The sequence below is a fragment of the Branchiostoma belcheri genome, unplaced genomic scaffold (assembly GCF_001625305.1).
Source record: "Branchiostoma belcheri isolate BF01 breed outbred unplaced genomic scaffold, Haploidv18h27 scaffold124, whole genome shotgun sequence".
Classification (NCBI taxonomy): Eukaryota; Metazoa; Chordata; class Leptocardii; order Amphioxiformes; family Branchiostomatidae; genus Branchiostoma; species Branchiostoma belcheri.
The window spans coordinates 48,547-56,465 of NW_017802647.1; positions in this window are offsets into that span (position 1 = coordinate 48,547).

A 7,919-nucleotide genomic window follows, 5' to 3' on the forward strand; every position below is an offset into this window, starting at 1 on the left:
TGTACCTGGCATTAATTGTTCTTTATGATTATGTAGTTATAGTTAGGGTAAGCAGTCTTGATGTTCCTGTCCAAACCAGGCTAGATGAGACAGCTTGAAGTTGACGACAGAGTGAAGAGTTTGTACAGGTGAGACAATGCTTTCAGCTTTATTTTTTCTCTGTGTTAAGAACTCAGAGGCATAACAAGCTACTTTTAACACTGTGTACATATTGTATACTGGTAGTTAAATACTGGTAGTTAAATTGCAGGATTTTATCACTTTCATAGTCACCTAGTTGCCTGGAAATTTTGGGGGGAGCACCACACTAATTATTCTTTATATTAGTTAGGTGTGTCCTGGTGATCCTGTCCTGACTGGGAGAAACCTGTGATGACGGCTCAGCAAACCAGTTGACCTGAAGACACAGAGTCTGTACCTGTCCATGCAGGTGAGACAATACTTAACAACAATGTCACAGATTTTTTTCTTTTCTATTTGGATGTATATAAAAACTGTTAGTAACTTATTGCTATTAGTAACACTTTGAAAAGCCTAATACTAACTTTTTGTGCATCAATTCAAGCAACTTGCTTGACAACTTACATGGACTTATTCCTTGTCCCACATGTTATTATCAATAAGAACTCTAAGGTGTAACATGCTACAAGTACAGCACTTTTAAAAGCAGTTTTTAGAGCCTAACTCTTTCAAAATCTATTCAATCAATGGGATAGTTGAACTGCATGATGCTATCATTAGTTTGTTTATTCGGTGTTGCCTGGGGATGTTTTTCCTTAACACATCCTTTTATATTACTTTTTATAGGTGTGTGCTGGCTGTCCAGTCTGGGAGAAACCTGCTATGATGGCTTTGACAGCAAACTAGTTGACTTGAAGGTGCAGAAGGAAATGAAGACAGCAAAGCAGTGAGAGAAGACAGTGGGCACACTTGTAACTTGTGAGTATAGTTCATTTGTTCAGCAACAAGAGGCTAATATATTTCTATCCTAAAATCCAATCATCCAGTCACTAAAGCTTTTACTGCTTTTTTAAAATTACACAGTATGTCACACTTTTTTAGAGTCCTTTTCACATCTTCAAACAATTAACTTATACGAAAGAAGTTAATTATAGTGTCTCCAGTATAACCTCCTTGGTCCCACATTGCACTTTGAGTCATTTGAGATACAGCATGTCACACTTTATGGATTCTTTTTGCAGTGCTTTGGACCTTTAAACATTTTAGCTACAATCTGTCAAAAATTTGCATATAGTGTGATATAATATCTTGCATTAGTATAAGGACAATTCCTGTTGTCAATAAAGTGACTTTTGTTTCTCTGTCTTTAAGGTGTGAACCCGGAGACTGAACTGCAGCAGGAGGACTTTTGTAGGCAGGGCTGCGTGAAAGAAGATGGGGAGTGTGAGTATGGTTTCTTTGTTAACACAAGACAACACTCCACATGCTTTCAGGTGCACACATGTGCACTCACTTGAACTCACATTTCTCTCAGTCACTCTACTTTGAGGGTCTGGATGCCTTTTTCGTGAGAAGTAGGGCTGCGTACCTAAACGTAACATCAGGTACAGGTACAGGTACTGGTACAGAGGTTTAGGTACAGGTCCGGACCTGTACCTGTACCTGAACAATTTGACAAATTAACACGCGTTCTTCACTTTTTCAATCATGACACAGAAACAATAATAAAGTGTTGGAGGGAAGGGAAAATGACTGACCTCTGACCTGATTTGAGTTTGTTGACCAATCACAACCCTGGATCAGCCACACTCTCGCGATGTCTCGTGAGACTGAGGATCTCAAATCAATCGACGGTGTTTACGTCTTTTCCAGTGCTAATTTTTCGTCTTTGTGGTAGGATTTACCTATCTTTAGTCATATACATGGTGTAAACTAGCTATTTCGGTATATACTCGTTACTTCATGATCCGGTATTTTGGACCTGTACCGAAACGATTTTTACGGTATTGGACCGGTACAGTGTACCGGTCCGCAGCCCTAGTGAGAAGCTGTTCACCGTTGTCGCAAAATGTAATTGGCCATTTCAAATCCACATTATTTGTATTCCCAAATTCATTGCAAAGCGTCACTTTGGACCCTTACACTTATATTTTCCTGCCAAGAAAACAAAAGTGGGCTAATGGGGACCCTCAGTTATCCTACACGTAATTATTCTAATTCCCCAAAATTGTCACTTTGAACCTAGTGAATTGTGTATATATACTGTAATTTTTTTTGCCAAAATTCTGCTGGTCAAAAAACACCTACAATGTAGGATAATGGGGACCCCCGAGTAGAGAGTTAATTAGATTAAAGTTTTCCCGCCAAAAAACTTAGTATATGGGGATCCTGACCTTTGACCTTACTCACTTAGCCACCACACTCATACTAGCTACATTGAACCATGTCACACTGTTCCAATGCTTGGACTTTTACACTTAACTTCATCCAAACACTTTGTGACACTCTTGCTATGTCAGACCAACCTCCCAAAACACTTAGTTACTTGAGTGAGATTTTTCTAGCCAGAATGATTGTCACTTTACTCAGGTCAGTCAATTGCACAAGAATGCTGGTGTGTCGAAACACAGTGTCTCCGCAAAGACATCCCCAGGGGAGCAAACTTCTGTGCATTGCTGACAGTAGGGAGATAATCATTCTGGCAGAAAAATCTCACTCAAGTAACTAAGTGTTTTGGGAGGTTGGTCTGACATAGCAAGAGTGTCACAAAGTGTTTGGATGAAGTTAAGTGTAAAAGTCCAAGCATTGGAACAGTGTGACATGGTTCAATGTAGCTAGTATGAGTGTGGTGGCTAAGTGAGTAAGGTCAAAGGTCAGGATCCCCATATACTAAGTTTTTTGGCGGGAAAACTTTAATCTAATTAACTATCTACTCGTGGATCCCCATTATACTAGGTGTTTTTTGACCAGCAGAATTTTGGCCAAAAAAATTACAGTTTTTTGGCGGGTCCCAATTATGTGTTTTTGGCAGAAAAAAAATTACACAATTCATCAACCAAGTGTTCTGCCTCAGGGCAATGAAATCTAAGAATTTTCTAAGTGAAGGTCCCAAGTTTTTTGGTGGGAAAATGGAACTCAAAAGTGTTGGCAAATTTAAGTGTAAGGGTCCAAAGTGTTGGAAAAGTGTGACATAACATGAGTGAACTTAAATAACAGGCCTATGTACATCAAGCAACCGAATCTAGAGTTGAAGACTGGAGGACAATCTTGACTAATTACCCAAGTTTCAGGTCGAAAGCAACAATTTTGGAACAATTAATGTGCAACTACACGAAACGAACAATTTTTCTGTGATGCTTAACGTAGTGAATTTCCTGGTCCCAAGTTTTTTTTGCAAAGGAAATTTAAAGTGCAGGGGTCCAAAGTGATGCTAATTGGAATGATCTCAGGATAACAAATAATGTGGAATTGATGTGGCCGATTACATTTTGCGACAATGCTTAACGGTGAACAGCTTCTCACGAAAAAGGCATCCAGACCCTCAGTGTAGAGTGACTAAGAGAAATGCGAGTGCAAGTGTGTGTATGTGAAGTGTTGTCTTGTGTTAACAAAGAAACCATACTCACACCTCCCCATCTTCTTTCATGCAGCCCTGCCTACAAAAGTCTGGTTCTTCCTCCTGCTGCAGTCCGGTCTCTGGGTCTGCATCTTGAAAAGACAGAGAAACAAAAGTCACTGTATTGACAACAGCAATATCACACAACATGCAAGTTTACGTGTATGACAGTTGGATTGTACCTATTAATGTTGCCTGTGATGTTCTGTATCTCAAATGACATGTGGGGCCAAGGAGGTCCTGGAGACACTGTAACCTCTTTCGTGGGACTAATTGTTTGAAAATATGAAGAGTAGTCTAGAAAAGTGACAGTAACATACTGTGTAATTCAAAGCAGTGCAAGCTTTAGTGACTGGATGAGTGGATTATAGAATAGAAATGTATTAGCCTGGGTGCCATTCAGTTTGCAAAGGCTGTCGTTACAAATCGGATGTCATGTAGGCATGTGTGTGTTGCTGAACAAATGTGCCCACTGTCTTCTCTCACCGCTTTGCTGTCTTCATTTCCTTCTGCATCTTCAAGTCAACTGGTTTCTCCCAGACCAGACAGCTGACCCTCAGGACACACCTAACGATATGAAAGGATAGTAAGTGTGATGGAAAAACATCCCCAGGCAACACTGAATAATCATAACAAATGATACCATAATGCAATTCAACTATCCCATGGATTAAAATGCTGACAAGTACTCAAGATAAAGTGCAATATACATAGAGTCATTTATTCAAGTAAGGCAACACAAAATTAATATGAAAGATGATTTGCTACAAGTGTGTTATTTTTATAAAGTGTAAGGGAACAGTATTAGGAAACAGTGCTAGAGTCAAACAGATCTTCTAAAGCAGTCATTGTTTCACCTGTGGATGTTGTTGTTGTCATCTTGCTCTTGTGATCACCCGATCAGTTCCAAGCCAGTCTTGTCAGGTTCAGACAGGAGTCCCCACTACTGCATCAGTCGGCTGCAGCCATCTAACTATACAGATATTAGAATTTATACACTTGTCTAAAATAACACCAAATAGCTGCACATGCAGGTAAAATGCAGAATTCAGTTTTTTCTCACCTGATATTCCTCTTGGGTTTTCAAATCATCTGGTCTGGTCCAGTCTTGTCTTATCAGGTTCAGACAGTAGTCCTTGCTACTGCAGCAGTCACCTAAAATGTATACTATGCAGACATTAAAAGTTACACAGTTGTCTCAAATAACATCAAGTAAATGGTAGACAAAATGCAGAATTTCGATTTTCCTCACCTGATATTCCTCTTGGGTCATCAAGTTAACTGGTCTGGTCCAATCTGTCTTGTCAGGTTCAGACAGCAGTCCTGAACACTACTGCATCAGTCATCATCTAACTCATACAGACAAGTTACACAGTGTGTCTCATATGGTAGTTAGAGATGGCCTACAAGACCTACGTACATCCATACGAGGCTATGAAATGGGACCCTCGGGCCCATATCCAACAAGACATCGATTAAGACTTGAGGAAGTTCAACGCAGGGCAGCACATTTTGTGATGAGGCGGTACAGACATACCTCAAGTCCCACAGAAATGCTGGAGGACCTTAAATAGCCCAGTCTCCAAGCTCGTCGGAATACTGCTCGACTTGCCAGAATTCAGAACAACATGGTCTGTACAGAAGGGCTCGGGCAAACTCATCCTACCCCATTTATACGTGAGAGACTGGGCCCAGGGAGGGTCTGAGTCAGCACTGGCTGCTACAAAATAATTTTAAAAATAACATAAAACAAAGGTTACTGGTTACTCATAATCAACATGTTAACAACAGTTACTGTAATGGTTATGACTTGGGTAACTATTGGTAATCTGTAAGTGACCATATGGAGAGACTTGTTATGGAGAGATATGCATATATTAGTGTGTTAGATAGGCCCTGATTGGTCAGTGAGAGTAACCAATCAGGTGAAGGACTATTGTTAACCTTAAGTTGAGCATGGGAGTGACAATTGCTCTATTAGTCTGATTCGTGACTCAGGTACGTGTACAATGTCTAGTTGTAGCTCTGTAGATTAGTATTGTATAACTTTTAGTACATCTGTGTAATCCTAGTCCATTGGTAACTCTGTGTAACTAAGTGCTAAACTCCATGGAAACCTTTAGACCATATCTGTCAGTAGAGTTAACATACGGATTAATAAACACGGCTCAGCAGAAGTAATCGAACTGTGTGGACCTCATTTATAGTAAGATACAAATATTACACAACATTGCATTTGTGTTAAAATTTGTGTCATAAAAAACAATGGGAATGTTATGCAATCACAGCAATTATGCATCTCTTAACATTTAAAGAAAACAGAGCACAATCTGAAAAGGTATAAATTCAATGTTCAATGGCATCTCAACAATTTGTTTGGAATGAATCACTATGATATAGTACTTACCTGTTTAACAGAAGCTATGTTTGAAATTACAATCCCAGTTGTGTTCCCAAAAAACAACTAACAGTTACATGTGCCAAAAAACAGTTACTCAAGCAACTGGATATGATTTTGAAAACGTCAGACGTTTCAGCTAGTATCCACTAGCTTTCGTCAGTGACTGAGAGACCAGAGGGGAAAGCAGGTTTATATACACAACCTGTTGATTGATATGCAAATTATAAAGTGAAGACAAATTTTTGGAAGTCGAAAAAGGAACAAAAGTCAGACAAGTCAAGACAAGATGATGCAAATTAGTCTGAAAGCTCCTGTTATACAGGACAGGAGCTTAAGTGTTGTCTGTCCTCGGGGCTGGGAGTGCCAAAACATTCGCCTTGGTACCCTTGTGAGGTCGGTCCTTAGGGTGTACCAGTCTTTGTCTGAGGGTTGAGTGAGGTTTGAAGTTAGTGGCTATGTTGAAGTTTTGGAAGATCCGTCGGAGTTTCTCAGATACTCCTTGGACATTCCCACCACCCTTTGGAACACAAACTAGCAGTGATCAAAACTCTCTTCCATCGTGCAGACAACATTGTCACTTCAGACCAAGCCAAAACGGACGAACAAAGACACCTCCGAGGTGCCCTGGCTAAATGTGGCTACCAAAACTGGACTTTCAACAAAGCACTCAAACCTTCAGATCAGTCTAAGAAAACCCAGAAGTGCAAACCATTGACCAACAAAAACAAGGCCAACATCACTATTCCGTATGTCCAAGGAGTATCTGAGAAACTCCGACGGATCTTCCAAAACTTCAACATAGCCACTAACTTCAAACCTCACTCAACCCTCAGACAAAGACTGGTACACCCTAAGGACCGACCTCACAAGGGTACCAAGGCGAATGTTATTTACAGACTCAAATGTGAGGAGCCCAATTGTAACAACACCTACATCGGAGAGACAAGTCGACCGCTTAAAGTAAGGTACAAAGAACATTGCCGACCTAGTGCCAACGGCTACTCCTCAGCTATTTTCCACCACCTACAACACAACCAGGGTCACTCTTTCAAACTCGAGTCCACGGATGTCTTAGACCGCGAAACACGCTGGTGGGAACGGGGTGTTAAAGAGGCAATATATGAAAGAATGTACAACCCCACCCTCAACAGGGAAGGGGGGCTACGAGTCGATCTTTCCGGCACTTGGGATTTGGCACTCCCAGCCCCGAGGACAGACAACACTTAAGCTCCTGTCCTGTATAACAGGAGCTTTCAGACTAATTTGCATCATCTTGTCTTGACTTGTCTGACTTTTGTTCCTTTTTCGACTTCCAAAAATTTGTCTTCACTTTATAATTTGCATATCAATCAACAGGTTGTGTATATAAACCTGCTTTCCCCTCTGGTCTCTCAGTCACTGACGAAAGCTAGTGGATACTAGCTGAAACGTCTGACGTTTTCAAAATCATATCCAGTTGCTTGAGTAACTGTTTTTTTGGCATATCGTATTACCTGGATGTCTAACCTTCATCGACGTAACAGTTACATGTATTTGCATAACTACGGTAACATACCAAGAATTGTTGTTCTGTCATCAGTTTGTCAAATACAAAAATTACAATAAACCATGTTTCAACACACAAGCAAAGATGTTCTGGTCAGGGGCCACACAAAAGCGCCCCTCAACGGATTTTTTACAAAATGCACCTATTAAGATTGGTGGTTTTTTTTTCTATTTTAGGATCATTAATTTCACCATCATTGAATGGTAATCGACTGAAACATGTTCAAAGAACTGGTGCCTACGATGCAAAAAAAATTGAATAAACATTTGAATAAATGAAAGTGCCTTTTTATCTTCCTTAATTACTACTGGACCTGGACCACACAAATGCGCCCCCATCGGTTACTTAACTAAGTGCAGCGTTAACTCGTCGGGACAGTTGCTGCAACTTATTTG